The sequence below is a fragment of the Oncorhynchus mykiss genome, chromosome 8 (genome assembly GCF_057628025.1).
Source record: "Oncorhynchus mykiss isolate SJ-2025 chromosome 8, ASM5762802v1, whole genome shotgun sequence".
Classification (NCBI taxonomy): Eukaryota; Metazoa; Chordata; class Actinopteri; order Salmoniformes; family Salmonidae; genus Oncorhynchus; species Oncorhynchus mykiss.
This window is the reverse complement of record NC_143029.1, coordinates 89,215,001-89,232,500: the sequence shown is the minus strand read 5'-3', so window position 1 is coordinate 89,232,500 and position 17,500 is coordinate 89,215,001. Positions and strand designations below refer to the sequence as shown.

Genomic DNA, 17,500 nt, shown 5'->3' with positions numbered 1-17,500 from the left:
AGCATTAAAGAGACAGATCGTTGAGGCAGACGCAGAATGCAAGCAAACGACAGGGAAAGATGGTATCCAATGGAATCAGAGGAAATAAATTATTGATTCATTAAAGTAGATTCAATTTTTTTTTTAGATCCAATTCACTGCCAGCTCCGCCCACACCATTGTCCTCCCACACCATTGTCCTCCCACACCATTGTCCTCCCACATCATTGTCCTCCCACATCATTGTCCTCCCACATCATTGTCCTCCCACATCATTGTCCTCCCACATCATTGTCCTCCCACACCATTGTCCTCCCACATCATTGTCCTCCCACATCATTGTCCTCCCACATCAATGTCCTCCCACATCATTGTCCTCCCACATCAATGTCCTCCCACATCATTGTCCTCCCACGTCATTGTCCTCCCACATCATCAAAACAATGTCCAATATCGCTGTCTTTCAATGTGCATATTAGTCAAAGGTGAGTTATATTATTCTATTGTTATGGGTATAGATTACCTCTTTAATTGTGTTGATTTGATGGAGCGGAACTTTTGTCATAAACTATATATTGTCCAGGCTGTATCACATTGGGAGTCCAATATGGATTGATTGGGAGTCCAATATGGATTGATTGGGAGTCCAATAGGGATTGATTGGGAGTCCAATATGGATTGATTGGGAGTCCAATATGGATTGATTGGGAGTCCAATAGGGATTGATTGGGAGTCCAATAGGGATTGATTGGGAGTCCAATATGGATTGATTGGGAGTCCAATAGGGATTGATTGGGAGTCCAATAGGGATTGATTGGGAGTCCAATATGGATTGATTGGGAGTCCAACATGGATTGATTGGGAGTCCAATATGGATTGATTGGGAGTCCAATATGGATTGATTGGGAGTCCAATAGGGATTGATTGGGAGTCCAATAGGGATTGATTGGGAGACCAATATGGATTGATTGGGAGGCCAATATGGATTGATTGGGAGTCCCATAGAGCGGCGCACAATTGACCCAGCGTCGTTCGGCTTTGGCTGGAGTAAGCCGTCATTGTAAATGAGAATTTGCTCTTAATAGTTAAATAAAGGATACATTTAATTTGATTTAAACAAAAACTAAAAATATACATATAATGTTCCTTTATCATAATATATACATTATAAGTAAAATGACATACATTGTTTCTTTCTTTGTGGTATATGGGGTATCTGTGGTATATGGGGTATCTGAGGTATATGGGGTATCTGAGGTATATGGGGTATCTGAGGTATATGGGGTATCTGAGGTATATGGGGTATCTGAGGTATATGGGGTATCTGAGGTATATGGGGTATCTGAGGTATATGGGGTATCTGAGGTATATGGGGTATTTGTGGTATATGGGTATCTGAGGTATATGGGGTATTTGTGGTATATGGGGTATCTGAGGTATATGGGGTATCTGAGGTATATGGGGTATCTGAGGTATATGGGGTATCTGAGGTATATGGGGTATCTGAGGTATATGGGGTATTTGAGGTATATGGGGTATCTGAGGTATATGGGGTATCTGAGGTATATGGGGTATTTGTGGTATATGGGGTATCTGAGGTATATGGGGTGTTTGTGGTATATGGGTATCTGAGGTATATGGGGTATCTGAGGTATATGGGGTGTTTGTGGTATATGGGGTATTTGAGGTATATGGGGTGTTTGAGGTATATCGGGTATTTGTGGTATATGGGTATCTGGTATATGGGTATCTGAATGTGTAACCATGGTGACAGCATTCCCACTTCCTACCCCACTAGTCTGAATGTGTAGCCATGGTGACAGCATTTCCACTTCCTACCCCACTTGTCTGAATGTGTAACAATGGTGACAGCATTTCCACTTCCTACCCCACTAGTCTGTCTGAATGTGTAACCATGGTGTCAGCATTTCCACTTCCTACCCCACTAGTCTGAATGTGTAACCATGGTGACAGCATTTCCACTTCCTACCCCACTAGTCTGAATGTGTAGCCATGGTGACAACATTTCCACTTCCTACCCCACTAGTCTGAATGTGTAGCCATGGTGACAGCTGGTGTGTATATGGTCCTTTCTTGTTGGTCCAAAACATTTGTTTGAGATTCATGATATATTGTGGAACATCCTATTAGTCCGATGGAGGTTTTTTTGTGTGTTTTGGATTGGGTTTTGGATTGGGTTTTGGGTTGGGTTTTGGGTTGGGTTTTGGGTTGGGTTTTGGGTTGGGTTTTGGATTGGGTTTTGGATTGGGTTTTGGGTTGGGTTTTGGGTTGGGTTTTGGGTTGGGTTTTGGGTTGGGTTTTGGATTGGGTTTTGGGTTGGGTTTTGGATTGGGTTTTGGATTGGGTTTTGGGTTGGGTTTTGGATTGGGTTTTGGATTGGGTTTTGTGTTTGTCAACAACCCTCATTTCCATCAGTGTCAGCTAATTGTCTTACCTTTGAGCATATAAACAAACAATGTGTTTTTACTGTACGGTAGGTAGTATGACCAGGCTTACCTGTTGGCATCCAGGGGTCTGCTGTGGGCTTCACTCTGGTGTTGGCCTGTTCCCAATCTAGATCGTCCTCTCTCCCCTGGCTGTACCCGCAGGCTGCGAACGGCTTGTCAAAGTCACAATCACCTGTTACAAAAGACAGAAGAGAATCATTCACAATTAATATTGTTCCTTCTAACTCCACACCGGTAGTGAATGAACACATACTCTACATTCATAACATTCTTCTCCTCAGCTTTAACTCTTTTTATTCCCCCCCCCTCCAAAAAAACATAAGCATCGATATTCATAATGCAATATGGCCGCCGATGCTAAGATGGTGAGATGGTGAGAGGGTGAGATGATGAGATGGTGAGATGATGAGATGGTGAGATGATGAGATGGTGAGATGATGAGATGGTGAGATGATGAGATGGTGAGATGCTGAGATGATGAGATGGTGAGATGATGAGATGGTGAGATGCTGAGATGGTGAGATGATGAGATGGTGAGATGGTGAGATGATGAGATGATGAGATGATGAGATGGTGAGATGATGAGATGATGACATGATGAGATGGTGAGATGGTGAGATGATGAGATGATGAGGTGATGAGATGGTGAGATGGTGAGATGATGAGGTGGTGAGATGATGAGATGCTGAGATGATGAGATGGTGAGATGGTGAGATGATGAGGTGGTGAGATGATGAGATGATGAGATGGTGAGATGGGTTTAAAGTGAGACAAAGTAAAGAATTACTGCAGCCGTCGAGGCACAACACACATTAGCGTCATTAGCCAACACGGCAGCCCAATTTCACCCTATTCCCTGTGTGTGTGTGTGTGTGTGTGTGTGTGTGTGTGTGTGTGTGTGTGTGTGTGTGTGTGTGTGTGTGTGTCAGGCGTAGGCTATACAGTACCCTATTCCCTGTGTGTGTGTGTGTGTGTGTCAGGCGTAGGCTATACGGTACCCTATTCCCTGTGGCCCTGGTCAACACTACAACCGCTGAGGCAGTCATTTGGACTGCTCATCAATTTAACTGATTTATAACTCTGCCATTTCAAAGTTATGCCCCCCTCCATCCTTGACTTTCACTAAATCAGTCTATATAACACACTGGCATTGTTAGAATCACATTCACAAACACAATTGGAGTTATAAACCACTTTTAGGGGGACAGTCTTGCCCCTCCTTCTCCTGATAGTACAGATGTAGGATCTTAATTTGAGCCAGTTTTCTACAGCAGGAAAATTAATCCTGCAGCAACAGGAAATGTGAATTATTATGTGGATTATAATTAATGGACCATTTTTGTAGGGGTTTATACATTTTTCGTAAGGTAAAAATTAAGTCTGGCATTTCAAAGTGGAAATTACAAACTTCAGAAGCCTTTTTAAACCTAAATTAGACTACACTTTAAAAAATGTCCTGCAACAGGGTGATCAAATTAAGATGCTACATCTATAGGGCCTCCTTCTTCCAATAGTTGAAGGTGCCATGCCCAGTTTTTCAACCTGATAATTGCCTGGAAACTAGACTGAAACTAATTTCACACATTTAACAACAGATGAAATAAATGAAGTACAGTAATGATGGGTATACATGGGGAGAATGGGTGAGCTGTGGAGAGAGAGGGGAAGCAGACAATGGATCAGACGGCTGTGAGGAGGCTCCCGTCGTTGGTCTGTTCCTGTGTTCTACAACATGCTTGCTATGTGTTATCTTTTTTGTTAAGTTTTTAATTGAAAAACGTAGCAGCGACTCTTCCTGGTGTCACAAAACATGAAACATATTAATAGGCAAGAACAGCCCAAGGACAAAACTACATTGAATGAAAAAATATATATTTAAAAAGGCACACGTAGCCTTCATATCAATACCAATACACACACAAACTATCTGGGTCAAATAGAGGAGAGGCGTTGTGCCGTGAGGTGTTGCTTCATCTGTTTTCTGAAACCAGGTTAGCTGTTCATTTGTGCAATATGAGATGGAACCTAGTTCCCTGTAATATACTGTACGCTTTCTTGAATTTGTTCTGGATTTGGGGACTGTGAAAAGACCCCTGGTGACATGTCAGGTGGGGCGAGAGTGTGTGTGTGTCAGTGCTGTGTGTAAGTTGACTATGCAAACAACAAATACATTTATGTTTCTTATAAAAAACAAAAAGTGGTCAAATAGGGGAGAGGCGCAGGCAATCTCTCCTCAACTCTTAGCCAAGAGAGCATGCATAGTATATACATCAGCCCTCTGACTACAATGAAGAGCAAGACGTGTCGCTCTGTTCTGGGGCCAGATGCAGCTTAATAACTAGGTCCTTCTTTGCAACTCGTGACCACATGACTGGACAATAATCAAGATAAGATAAAACTAGAGCCTGCGGGACTTACTTTTTGGAGCTGAGCTCCCTGCTATCAACGCACAATGTGTTGTTCAAGCAGTGCATGAACGACACCATGCCTAGGAGATACTTCGTCATGAGTCTAGCACAACAGGCTACATGACAGACGTATAAGGACCAAGGCAGCAGAAAAGATTCCACGCCAGCTGCTGCTGCGGGAGCTAAATTGCACACAGTTCCCAGGGAGGAGACAGTTCCAGGTGGCCAGATGCCCAAAGAACAGAACCCCAAGACACCTGTGACACCTGCAAGCGACTTGTTTGTGGGAAGTGATGCGAGCAAGTGATGTGTCGACTGTTAGGACAAGGAATAACAGCTAAATGAAATCCAACTCGTGCCATTGTGTGAAGACGCAGACCTTGTCAGCCAGACAATAACTGTCTTGCTGACAGTGTGTCTTGGTGGTTGGGGTCTTGGTGGTTGAGGATCTTGGTGTTTGGGGTCTTGGTGGTTGAAGATCTTGGTGGTTGGGGTCTTGGTGGTTGAGGATCTTGGTGGTTGGGGTCTTGGTGGTTGGGGTCTTGGTGGTTGAGGGTCTTGGTGGTTGAGAATCTTGGTGGTTGGGGTCTTGGTGGTTGGGGTCTTGGTGGTTGAGAATATTGGTGGTTGGGGTCTTGGTGGTTGGGGTCTTGGTGGTTGAGGATCTTGGTGGATGGGGTCTCGGTGGTTGGGGTCTTGGTGGTTAAGGATCTTGGTGGTTGAGGATCTTGGTGGTTGGGGTCTTTATTTTATTTTGTCATTATAATAGAAGCTGTTCCAACACAAGTGCTGTCTGTTTCATAGTTGGAGTAAAGGCACTCCATTAATAAAATGAGTTGAACACACCATGAATACAATGTTTTGAACTCTTCAAATGCAGAAGGGGGTTTATTTTTTATTTTTACATATAGCATTATACAGTAACATAAACTACTTAAAATGCTATTGTGTTATTTGAACAAATTTTTTTGCATTCTAAAGTTACTTAATACCGTAATTGTGTTGTATGGCCTTACAGGAGGGAGGGGCCTTTATATTGTGTTGTATGGCCTTACAGGAGGGAGGAGCCTTTATATTGTGTTGTATGGCCTTACAGGAGGGAGGAGCCTTTATATTGTGTTGTATGGCCTTACAGGAGGGAGGAGCCTTTATATTGTGTTGAATAGGTGGGAGGAGACTTTACATCGTGTTGAATAGGTGGGAGGAGACTTTACATTGTGTTGAATAGGTGGGAGGAGACTTGACATCGTGTTGAATAGGTGGGAGGAGACTTTACATCGTGTTGAATAGGTGGGAGGAGACTTTACATTGTGTTGAATAGGTGGGAGGAGACTTTACATCGTGTTGAATAGGTGGGAGGAGACTTTACATCGTGTTGAATAGGTGGGAGGAGACTTTACATTATGTTGAATAGGTGGGAGGAGACTTTACATTGTGTTGAATAGGTGGGAGGAGACTTTACATTGTGTTGAATAGGTAGGAGGAGCCTTTATATTGTTTTGAAAAGGTGGGAGGAGACTTTACATCGTGTTGAATAGGTGGGAGGAGACTTTACATTGTGTTGAATAGGTAGGAGGAGACTTTACATTGTGTTGAATAGGTAGGAGGAGCCTTTATATTGTTTTGAAAAGGTGGGAGGAGACTTTACATTGTGTTGAATAGGTGGGAGGAGACTTTACATCGTGTTGAATAGGTGGGAGGAGACTTTACATTATGTTGAATAGGTAGGAGGAGCCTTTATATTGTTTTGAAAAGGTGGGAGGAGACTTTACATCGTGTTGAATAGGTGGGAGGAGACTTTACATCGTGTTGAATAGGTGGGAGGAGACTTTACATCGTGTTGAATAGGTGGGAGGAGACTTTACATTATGTTGAATAGGTGGGAGGAGACGTTACATTGTGTTGAATAGGTGGGAGGAGACTTTACATTGTGTTGAATACACACACACACACATACAGACACACACATACAGACACACACACACACACACACACACACACACACAAACAAAAACACACACACACACCATGCAGGTCATAATGGTTCCTCTCCGTCATCTTCAGAGTCAAGGCAGTAGAATGGATTACAGTGGGTTGTGAGAGAGAGTATATGGTTCCGTACTGTGTGTGTGTGTGTGTGTGTGTGTGTGTGTGTGTGTGTGTGTGTGTGTGTGTGTGTGAAACTAAAGACAGGTGAAAAGCAGAACAGCAACATCCCATAGACTGAATCTCAACACTAACTATGTGGAGGCTATATGCAGGGTGTTACGGTACAGAGTCAATGTGGAGGCTATATACAGGGGGTACCAGTACAGAGTCAACGTGTGGGGGCATCGGTTAGTCGAGGTAATTGAGGTAATATGCACATGTAGGTAGAGTTATTAAAGTGACTATGCATAGATAATAAACAGAGAGTAGCAGCAGCGTAGAAGAGGGGGGGGCAATGCAAATAGTTTGGGTAGTCATTTGATTAGATGTTCAGGAGTCTTATGGCTTGGGGGTAGAAGCTGTTTAGAAGCCTCTTGGACCTAGACTTGGCGCTCTGGTATTGCTTGCCGTGCGGTAGCTCAGAGAACAGTCTATGACTAGGGTGGCTGGAATTTTTGACAATCTTTAGGGCCTTCCTCTGACCCCGCCTGGTGTAGAGGTCCTGGATGGCAGGAAGCTCGGCCCTGGTAATATACTGTGCCGTACGCACTACCCCCTGTAGTGCCTTGCGGCCGGAGGCCGAGCAGTTGCCATAACAGGCAGTGATGCAACCGGTCAGGATGCTCTCGATGGTGCAGCTGTAGAACCTTTTGAGGACCCATGACAAATCTTTCTAGTTTCCTGAGGGGGAATAGATGTTGTCGTGCCTTCTTCACGACTGTCTTGGTGTGCTTGGACCATGTTAATTTGTTGGTAATGTGGACACCAAGGAACTTGAAGCTCTCAACCTGCTCCACTACAGCCCCGTCGATGAGAATGGGGGCGTGCTCAGTCCTCCTTTTCCTGTAGTCCACAATCATCTCCTTCGTCTTGATCACGTTGAGGGATAGGTTGTTATTCTGGCACCACACGGTCAGGTTCCTTAATTCCTCCCTGTAGACTGTCTCGTAGTTGTTGGTGATCGGCAAACTTAATGATGGTGTTGGGAGTCGTACCTGGCCGTGCAGTCATGAGTGAACAGGGAGTATAGGAGGGGACTAAGCACGCACCCTTGAGGGGCCCCCGTGTTGAGGATCAGCTTGGCGGATGTGTTGTTTACCCTTGCCACCTGGGGGCGGCCCCTTACCACCTGGGGGCGGCCCGTCAGATGGTGCAGTTGAATAAATCAATGAGTCTGAAATGGCACCCTATTCCCTATTTAGTGCACTACTTTTAAAAGTAGAACTGCCGAGGGACCTCCCTTCGAGCTAACGAGCAGTCGTTTAAACTGAAACATTATAACAATGTGTGATTAATACATTTCATATGTACTATTGTAAAAACAAGCATTTGGTTGTGTTTATGAAGGTCTTAATGAAGTGACATTAGAATACAAACAATTATTTAAAATAACACAGTAGCATTTTATAAAGCAACACCTATAAGGCCATTCAACACAATGTAAAAGGCTCCTCCCACCTATAAGGCCATTCAACACAATGTAAAAGGCTCCTCCCACCTGTAAGGCCATTCAACACAATGTAAAAGGCTCCTCCCACCTGTAAGGCCATTCAACACAATGTAAAAGGCTCCTCCCACCTATAAGGCCATTCAACACAATGTAAAAGGCTCCTCCCACCTATAAGGCCATTCAACACAATGTAAAAGGCTCCTCCCACCTATAAGGCCATTCAACACAATGTAAAAGGCTCCTCCCACCTATAAGGCCATTCAACACAATGTAAAAGGCTCCTCCCACCTATAAGGCCATTCAACACAATGTAAAATGCTCCTCCCACCTATAAGGCCATTCAACACAATGTAAAAGGCTCCTCCCACTTATAAGGCCATTCAACACAATGTAAAAGGCTCCTCCCACCTAAAAGGCCATTCAACACAATGTAAAAGGCTCCTCCCACCTATAAGGCCATTCAACACAATGTAAAAGGCTCCTCCCACCTATAAGGCCATTCAACACAATGTTAAAGGCTCCTCCCACCTATAAGGCCATTCAACACAATGTAAAAGGCTCCTCCCACCTATAAGGCCATTCAACACAATGTTAAAGGCTCCTCCCACCTATAAGGCCTTTCAACACAATGTAAAAGGCTCCTCCCACCTATAAGGCCATTCAACACAATGTAAAAGGCTCCTCCCACCTATAAGGCCAATCAACACAATGTAAAAGGCTCCTCCCACCTATAAGGCCATTCAACACAATGTAAAAGGCTCCTCCCACCTATAAGGCCATTCAACACAATGTAAAAGGCTCCTCCCACCTATAAGGCCATTCAACACAATGTAAAAGGCTCCTCCCACCAATTCAAAACAAGGTAAAGGCTTGGCTCCTCCCACCTATAAGGCCATTCAACACAATGTAAAAGGCTCCTCCCACCAATTCAAAACAAGGTAAAGGCTTGGCTCCTCCCACCTATAAGGCCATTCAACACAATGTAAAAGGCTCCTCCCACCAATTCAAAACAAGGTAAAGGCTTGGCTCCTCCCACCTATAAGGCCATTCAACACAATGTAAAAGGCTCCTCCCTTCAATTCAAAACAAGGTAAAGGCTTGGCTCCTCCCACCTATAAGGCCATTCAACACAATGTAAAAGGCTCCTCCCACCTGTAAGGCCATTCAACACAATGTAAAAGGCTCCTCCCACCTGTAAGGCCATTCAACACAATGTAAAAGGCTCCTCCCACCTATAAGGCCATTCAACACAATGTAAAAGGCTCCTCCCACCTATAAGGCCATTCAACACAATGTAAAAGGCTCCTCCCACCTATAAGGCCATTCAACACAATGTAAAAGGCTCCTCCCACCTGTAAGGCCATTCAACACAATGTAAAAGGCTCCTCCCACCTATAAGGCCATTCAACACAATGTAAAAGGCTCCTCCCACCTGTAAGGCCATTCAACACAATGTAAAAGGCTCCTCCCACCTATAAGGCCATTCAACACAATGTAAAAGGCTCCTCCCACCAATTCAAAACAAGGTAAAGGCTTGGCTCCTCCCACCTATAAGGCCATTCAACACAATGTAAAAGGCTCCTCCCACCAATTCAAAACAAGGTAAAGGCTTGGCTCCTCCCACCTATAAGGCCATTCAACACAATGTAAAAGGCTCCTCCCACCAATTCAAAACAAGGTAAAGGCTTGGCTCCTCCCACCTATAAGGCCATTCAACACAATGTAAAAGGCTCCTCCCACCTATAAGGCCATTCAACACAATGTAAAAGGCTCCTCCCACCAATTCAAAACAAGGTAAAGGCTTGGCTCCTCCCACCTATAAGGCCATTCAACACAATGTAAAAGGCTCCTCCCACCAATTCAAAACAAGGTAAAGGCTTGGCTCCTCCCACCTATAAGGCCATTCAACACAATGTAAAAGGCTCCTCCCACCAATTCAAAACAAGGTAAAGGCTTGGCTCCCCCCACCTATAAGGCCATTCAACACAATGTAAAAGGCTCCTCCCACCAATTCAAAACAAGGTAAAGGCTTGGCTCCTCCCACCTATAAGGCCATTCAACACAATGTAAAAGGCTCCACCCACCAATTCAAAACAAGGTAAAGGCTTGGCTCCTCCCACCTATAAGGCCATTCAACACAATGTAAAAGGCTCCTCCCACCAATTCAAAACAAGGTAAAGGCTTGGCTCCTCCCACCTATAAGGCCATTCAACACAATGTAAAAGGCTCCTCCCACCTATAAGGCCATTCAACACAATGTAAAAGGCTCCTCCCACCTATAAGGCCATTCAACACAATGTAAAAGGCTCCTCCCACCAATTCAAAACAAGGTAAAGGCTTGGCTCCTCCCACCTATAAGGCCATTCAACACAATGTAAAAGGCTCCTCCCACCAATTCAAAACAAGGTAAAGGCTTGGCTCCTCCCACCTATAAGGCCATTCAACACAATGTAAAAGGCTCCTCCCACCTATAAGGCCATTCAACACAATGTAAAAGGCTCCTCCCACCTATAAGGCGATACAACACACACACACACCCAAACACACACCCAAACACACACATACTCAAACACACACACACACCCAAACACACACACACACACACACACACACACACACACACACCCAAACACACACACACACCCAAACACATATGTTGGATAAAACCACTGTCTTTTCATTAAAAACATAAATTGGATAAAACCACTGTCTTTTTAGGCCAGACCACATCTCTCATCTCCTCCAAGCATCATAACATGAACACAGGTCTTTATGTATGTGTGTGTCTGTGTGTCTGTGTGTGTGTGTGTGTGTGTGTGTGTGTGTGTGTGTGTGTGTGTGTGTGTGTGTGTGTGTGTGTATGTGTGTGTGTGTGTGTATTTGTGTGTGTGTGTGTGTGTATGTGTGTGTGTGTGTGTGTGTGTGTGTGTGTGTGTGTGTGTGTGTGTGTGTGTGTGTGTGTGTGTGTGTATGTGTGTGTGTGTGTGTATTTGTGTGTGTGTGTGTGTGAACCCTGCTCTTTGTTTTATCATTCATCTCCACGGTGACATTTACAGCACAGTATTATAATGAGACCCTAACCAGAGCAGCGTTAGATAATTCAAATGGAGAGATGCTTCATAAGGCCACAAGCTAATAATGAATGTACTTCTAACCGTGGCCCGGTTCTGACGGGGTGGACATCTAGACAATATATCATTATATTGGTACAAAAAAGGTTGAGGATCACAATAGGAGAGGAAGTCTAGTGGCAGACTGAGTGTATTCGCCTTGGTTCTAACTTGTCAGGCTGTGTATGCTACAATATATGAATGCTGTTCAGATGCCTCAGCCGGTGGTACTACAGTACTCAGTATTGGAATGGTTACTACTTATTAAAACGACATCCTGTGTATAAAACAACACATAGCAACACACTAGACTCAGCTACTATGAAAACAACAAATACAAAAAACAGAAATATACAAACAAGAGTACATATATAATAATAATAATTTTGCACGCCCAATTTTTCAGTTTTTCATTTGTTAAAAAAGTTTGAAATGTCCAATAAATGTCGTTCCACTTCATGATTGTGTCCCACTTGTTGTTGATTCTTCACAAAAAAAATACAGTTTTATATCTTTATGTTTGAAGCCTGAAATGTGGCAAAAGGTCGCAAAGTTCAAGGGGGCCGAATACTTTCGCAAGGCACTGTATGAACTTTAACGGACATATATCGAGATCTGGTACTCCCTGTATATATATATCGAGATCTGGTACTCCCTGTATATATATATCGAGATCTGGTACTCCCTGTATATATATATTGAGATCTGGTACTCCCTGTATATATATATCGAGATCTGGTACTCCCTGTATATATATATCGAGATCTGGTACTCCCTGTATATATATATCGAGATCTGGTACTCCCTGTATATATATATCGAGATCTGGTACTCCCTGTATATATATATTGAGATCTGGTACCCCCTGTATATATTGAGATCTGGTACTCCCTGTATATATTGAGATCTGGTACTCCCTGTATATATTGAGATCTGGTACTCCCTGTATGTATCGAGATCTGGTACTCCCTGTATGTATATATCGAGATCTGGTACTCCCTGTATATATATATTGAGATCTGGTACTCCCTGTATATATTGAGATCTGGTACTCCCTGTATATATTGAGATCTGGTACTCCCTGTATATATTGAGATCTGGTACTCCCTGTATATATTGAGATCTGGTACTCCCTGTATGTATCGAGATCTGGTACTCCCTGTATATATTGAGATCTGGTACTCCCTGTATGTATCGAGATCTGGTACTCCCTGTATATATTGAGATCTGGTACTCCCTGTATATATTGAGATCTGGTACTCGCTGTATATATTGAGATCTGGTACTCCCTGTATATATTGAGATCTGGTACTCCCTGTATATATATATCGAGATCTGGTACTCCCTGTATATATTGAGATCTGGTACTCCCTGTATATATTGAGATCTGGTACTCCCTGTATATATTGAGATCTGGTACTCCCTGTATATATTGAGATCTGGTACTCCCTGTATGTATCGAGATCTGGTACTCCCTGTATGTATCGAGATCTGGTACTCCCTGTATGTATCGAGATCTGGTACTCCCTGTATATATTGAGATCTGGTACTCCCTGTATATATTGAGATCTGGTACTCCCTGTATATATTGAGATCTGGTACTCCCTGTATGTATCGAGATCTGGTACTCCCTGTATGTATCGAGATCTGGTACTCCCTGTATATATTGAGATCTGGTACTCCCTGTATATATTGAGATCTGGTACTCCCTGTATATATTGAGATCTGGTACACCCTGTATATATTGAGATCTGGTACTCCCTGTATATATTGAGATCTGGTACTCCCTGTATGTATCGAGATCTGGTACTCCCTGTATATATTGAGATCTGGTACTCCCTGTATATATTGAGATCTGTTACTCCCTGTATATATTGAGATCTGGTACTCCCTGTATGAATCGAGATCTGGTACTCCCTGTATATATTGAGATCTGGTACTCCCTGTATATATTGAGATCTGGTACTCCCTGTATATATTGAGATCTGGTACTCCCTGTATATATTGAGATCTGGTACTCCCTGTATATATATATTGAGATCTGGTACTCCCTGTATATATATATTGAGATCTGGTACTCCCTGTATATATATATTGAGATCTGGTACTCCCTGTATATATTGAGATCTGGTACTCCCTGTATATATTGAGATCTGGTACTCCCTGTATATATTGAGATCTGGTACTCCCTGTATATATTGAGATCTGGTACTCCCTGTATATATATATTGAGATCTGGTACTCCCTGTATATATTGAGATCTGGTACTCCCTGTATATATTGAGATCTGGTACTCCCTGTATATATATATTGAGATCTGGTACTCCCTGTATATATTGAGATCTGGTACTCCCTGTATATATTGAGATCTGGTACTCCCTGTATATATTGAGATCTGGTACTCCCTGTATATATTGAGATCTGGTACTCCCTGTATATATTGAGATCTGGTACTCCCTGTATATATTGAGATCTGGTACTCCCTGTATGTATCGAGATCTGGTACTCCCTGTATATATTGAGATCTGGTACTCCCTGTATATATTGAGATCTGGTACTCCCTGTATATATTGAGATCTGGTACTCCCTGTATATATTGAGATCTGGTACTCCCTGTATATATTGAGATCTGGTACTCCCTGTATATATACATTGAGATCTGGTACTCCCTGTATATATATATTGAGATCTGGTACTCCCTGTATATATATATTGAGATCTGGTACTCCCTGTATATATTGAGATCTGGTACTCCCTGTATGTATTGAGATCTGGTACTCCCTGTATATATTGAGATCTGGTACTCCCTGTATATATTGAGATCTGGTACTCCCTGTATATATTGAGATCTGGTACTCCCTGTATATATTGAGATCTGGTACTCCCTGTATATATTGAGATCTGGTACTCCCTGTATATATTGAGATCTGGTACTCCCTGTATATATTGAGATCTGGTACTCCCTGTATATATTGAGATCTGGTACTCCCTGTATGTATCGAGATCTGGTACTCCCTGTATGTATCGAGATCTGGTACTCCCTGTATGTATCGAGATCTGGTACTCCCTGTATATATTGAGATCTGGTACTCCCTGTATATATTGAGATCTGGTACTCCCTGTATATATTGAGATCTGGTACTCCCTGTATGTATCGAGATCTGGTACTCCCTGTATGTATCGAGATCTGGTACTCCCTGTATATATTGAGATCTGGTACTCCCTGTATATATTGAGATCTGGTACTCCCTGTATATATTGAGATCTGGTACTCCCTGTATATATTGAGATCTGGTACTCCCTGTATATATTGAGATCTGGTACTCCCTGTATGTATCGAGATCTGGTACTCCCTGTATATATTGAGATCTGGTACTCCCTGTATATATTGAGATCTGGTACTCCCTGTATATATTGAGATCTGGTACTCCCTGTATGAATCGAGATCTGGTACTCCCTGTATATATTGAGATCTGGTACTCCCTGTATATATTGAGATCTGGTACTCCCTGTATATATTGAGATCTGGTACTCCCTGTATATATTGAGATCTGGTACTCCCTGTATATATATATCGAGATCTGGTACTCCCTGTATATATTGAGATCTGGTACTCCCTGTATATATTGAGATCTGGTACTCCCTGTATATATTGAGATCTGGTACTCCCTGTATATATTGAGATCTGGTACTCCCTGTATGTATCGAGATCTGGTACTCCCTGTATGTATCGAGATCTGGTACTCCCTGTATGTATCGAGATCTGGTACTCCCTGTATATATTGAGATCTGGTACTCCCTGTATATATTGAGATCTGGTACTCCCTGTATATATTGAGATCTGGTACTCCCTGTATGTATCGAGATCTGGTACTCCCTGTATGTATCGAGATCTGGTACTCCCTGTATATATTGAGATCTGGTACTCCCTGTATATATTGAGATCTGGTACTCCCTGTATATATTGAGATCTGGTACTCCCTGTATATATTGAGATCTGGTACTCCCTGTATATATTGAGATCTGGTACTCCCTGTATGTATCGAGATCTGGTACTCCCTGTATATATTGAGATCTGGTACTCCCTGTATATATTGAGATCTGTTACTCCCTGTATATATTGAGATCTGGTACTCCCTGTATGAATCGAGATCTGGTACTCCCTGTATATATTGAGATCTGGTACTCCCTGTATATATTGAGATCTGGTACTCCCTGTATATATTGAGATCTGGTACTCCCTGTATATATTGAGATCTGGTACTCCCTGTATATATATATTGAGATCTGGTACTCCCTGTATATATATATTGAGATCTGGTACTCCCTGTATATATATATTGAGATCTGGTACTCCCTGTATATATTGAGATCTGGTACTCCCTGTATATATTGAGATCTGGTACTCCCTGTATATATTGAGATCTGGTACTCCCTGTATATATTGAGATCTGGTACTCCCTGTATATATATATTGAGATCTGGTACTCCCTGTATATATTGAGATCTGGTACTCCCTGTATATATTGAGATCTGGTACTCCCTGTATATATATATTGAGATCTGGTACTCCATGTATATATTGATATCTGGGACTCCGTGTATATATTGAGATCTGGTACTCCCTGTATATATTGAGATCTGGTACTCCCTGTATATATTGAGATCTGGTACTCCCTGTATATATTGAGATCTGGTACTCCCTGTATATATTGAGATCTGGTACTCCCTGTATGTATCGAGATCTGGTACTCCCTGTATATATTGAGATCTGGTACTCCCTGTATATATTGAGATCTGGTACTCCCTGTATATATTGAGATCTGGTACTCCCTGTATATATTGAGATCTGGTACTCCCTGTATATATTGAGATCTGGTACTCCCTGTATATATACATTGAGATCTGGTACTCCCTGTATATATATATTGAGATCTGGTACTCCCTGTATATATATATTGAGATCTGGTACTCCCTGTATATATTGAGATCTGGTACTCCCTGTATATATTGAGATCTGGTACTCCCTGTATATATTGAGATCTGGTACTCCCTGTATATATTGAGATCTGGTACTCCCTGTATATATTGAGATCTGGTACTCCCTGTATATATTGAGATCTGGTACTCCCTGTATATATTGAGATCTGGTACTCCCTGTATATATTGAGATCTGGTACTCCCTGTATATATTGAGATCTGGTACTCCCTGTATATATTGAGATCTGGTACTCCCTGTATGTATCGAGATCTGGTACTCCCTGTATGTATCGAGATCTGGTACTCCCTGTATGTATCGAGATCTGGTACTCCCTGTATATATTGAGATCTGGTACTCCCTGTATATATTGAGATCTGGTACTCCCTGTATATATTGAGATCTGGTACTCCCTGTATGTATCGAGATCTGGTACTCCCTGTATGTATCGAGATCTGGTACTCCCTGTATATATTGAGATCTGGTACTCCCTGTATATATTGAGATCTGGTACTCCCTGTATATATTGAGATCTGGTACTCCCTGTATATATTGAGATCTGGTACTCCCTGTATATATTGAGATCTGGTACTCCCTGTATATATTGAGATCTGGTACTCCCTGTATATATTGAGATCTGGTACTCCCTGTATATATTGAGATCTGGTACTCCCTGTATATATTGAGATCTGGTACTCCCTGTATATATTGAGATCTGGTACTCCCTGTATATATATATTGAGATCTGGTACTCCCTGTATATATTGAGATCTGGTACTCCCTGTATATATATATTGAGATCTGGTACTCCCTGTATATATACATTGAGATCTGGTACTCCCTGTATATATTGAGATCTGGTACTCCCTGTATATATACATTGAGATCTGGTACTCCCTGTATATATATATTGAGATCTGGTACTCCCTGTATATATTGAGATCTGGTACTCCCTGTAT

General features: G+C 42.4%; 1 pseudogene across 1 annotated transcript in view; it reads right to left on the bottom strand.

The window, feature by feature from the left end:
• The window catches only part of LOC110530822 (receptor-type tyrosine-protein phosphatase mu-like), a 583,690-nt pseudogene that overhangs the window by 470,130 nt on the left and 96,060 nt on the right, over positions 1–17,500 (bottom strand). The window contains exon 2 of the transcript XR_016482710.1: positions 2,497–2,619. The product of XR_016482710.1 is annotated as a receptor-type tyrosine-protein phosphatase mu-like (transcript). The remainder of the gene's footprint in view (positions 1–2,496; positions 2,620–17,500) is intronic.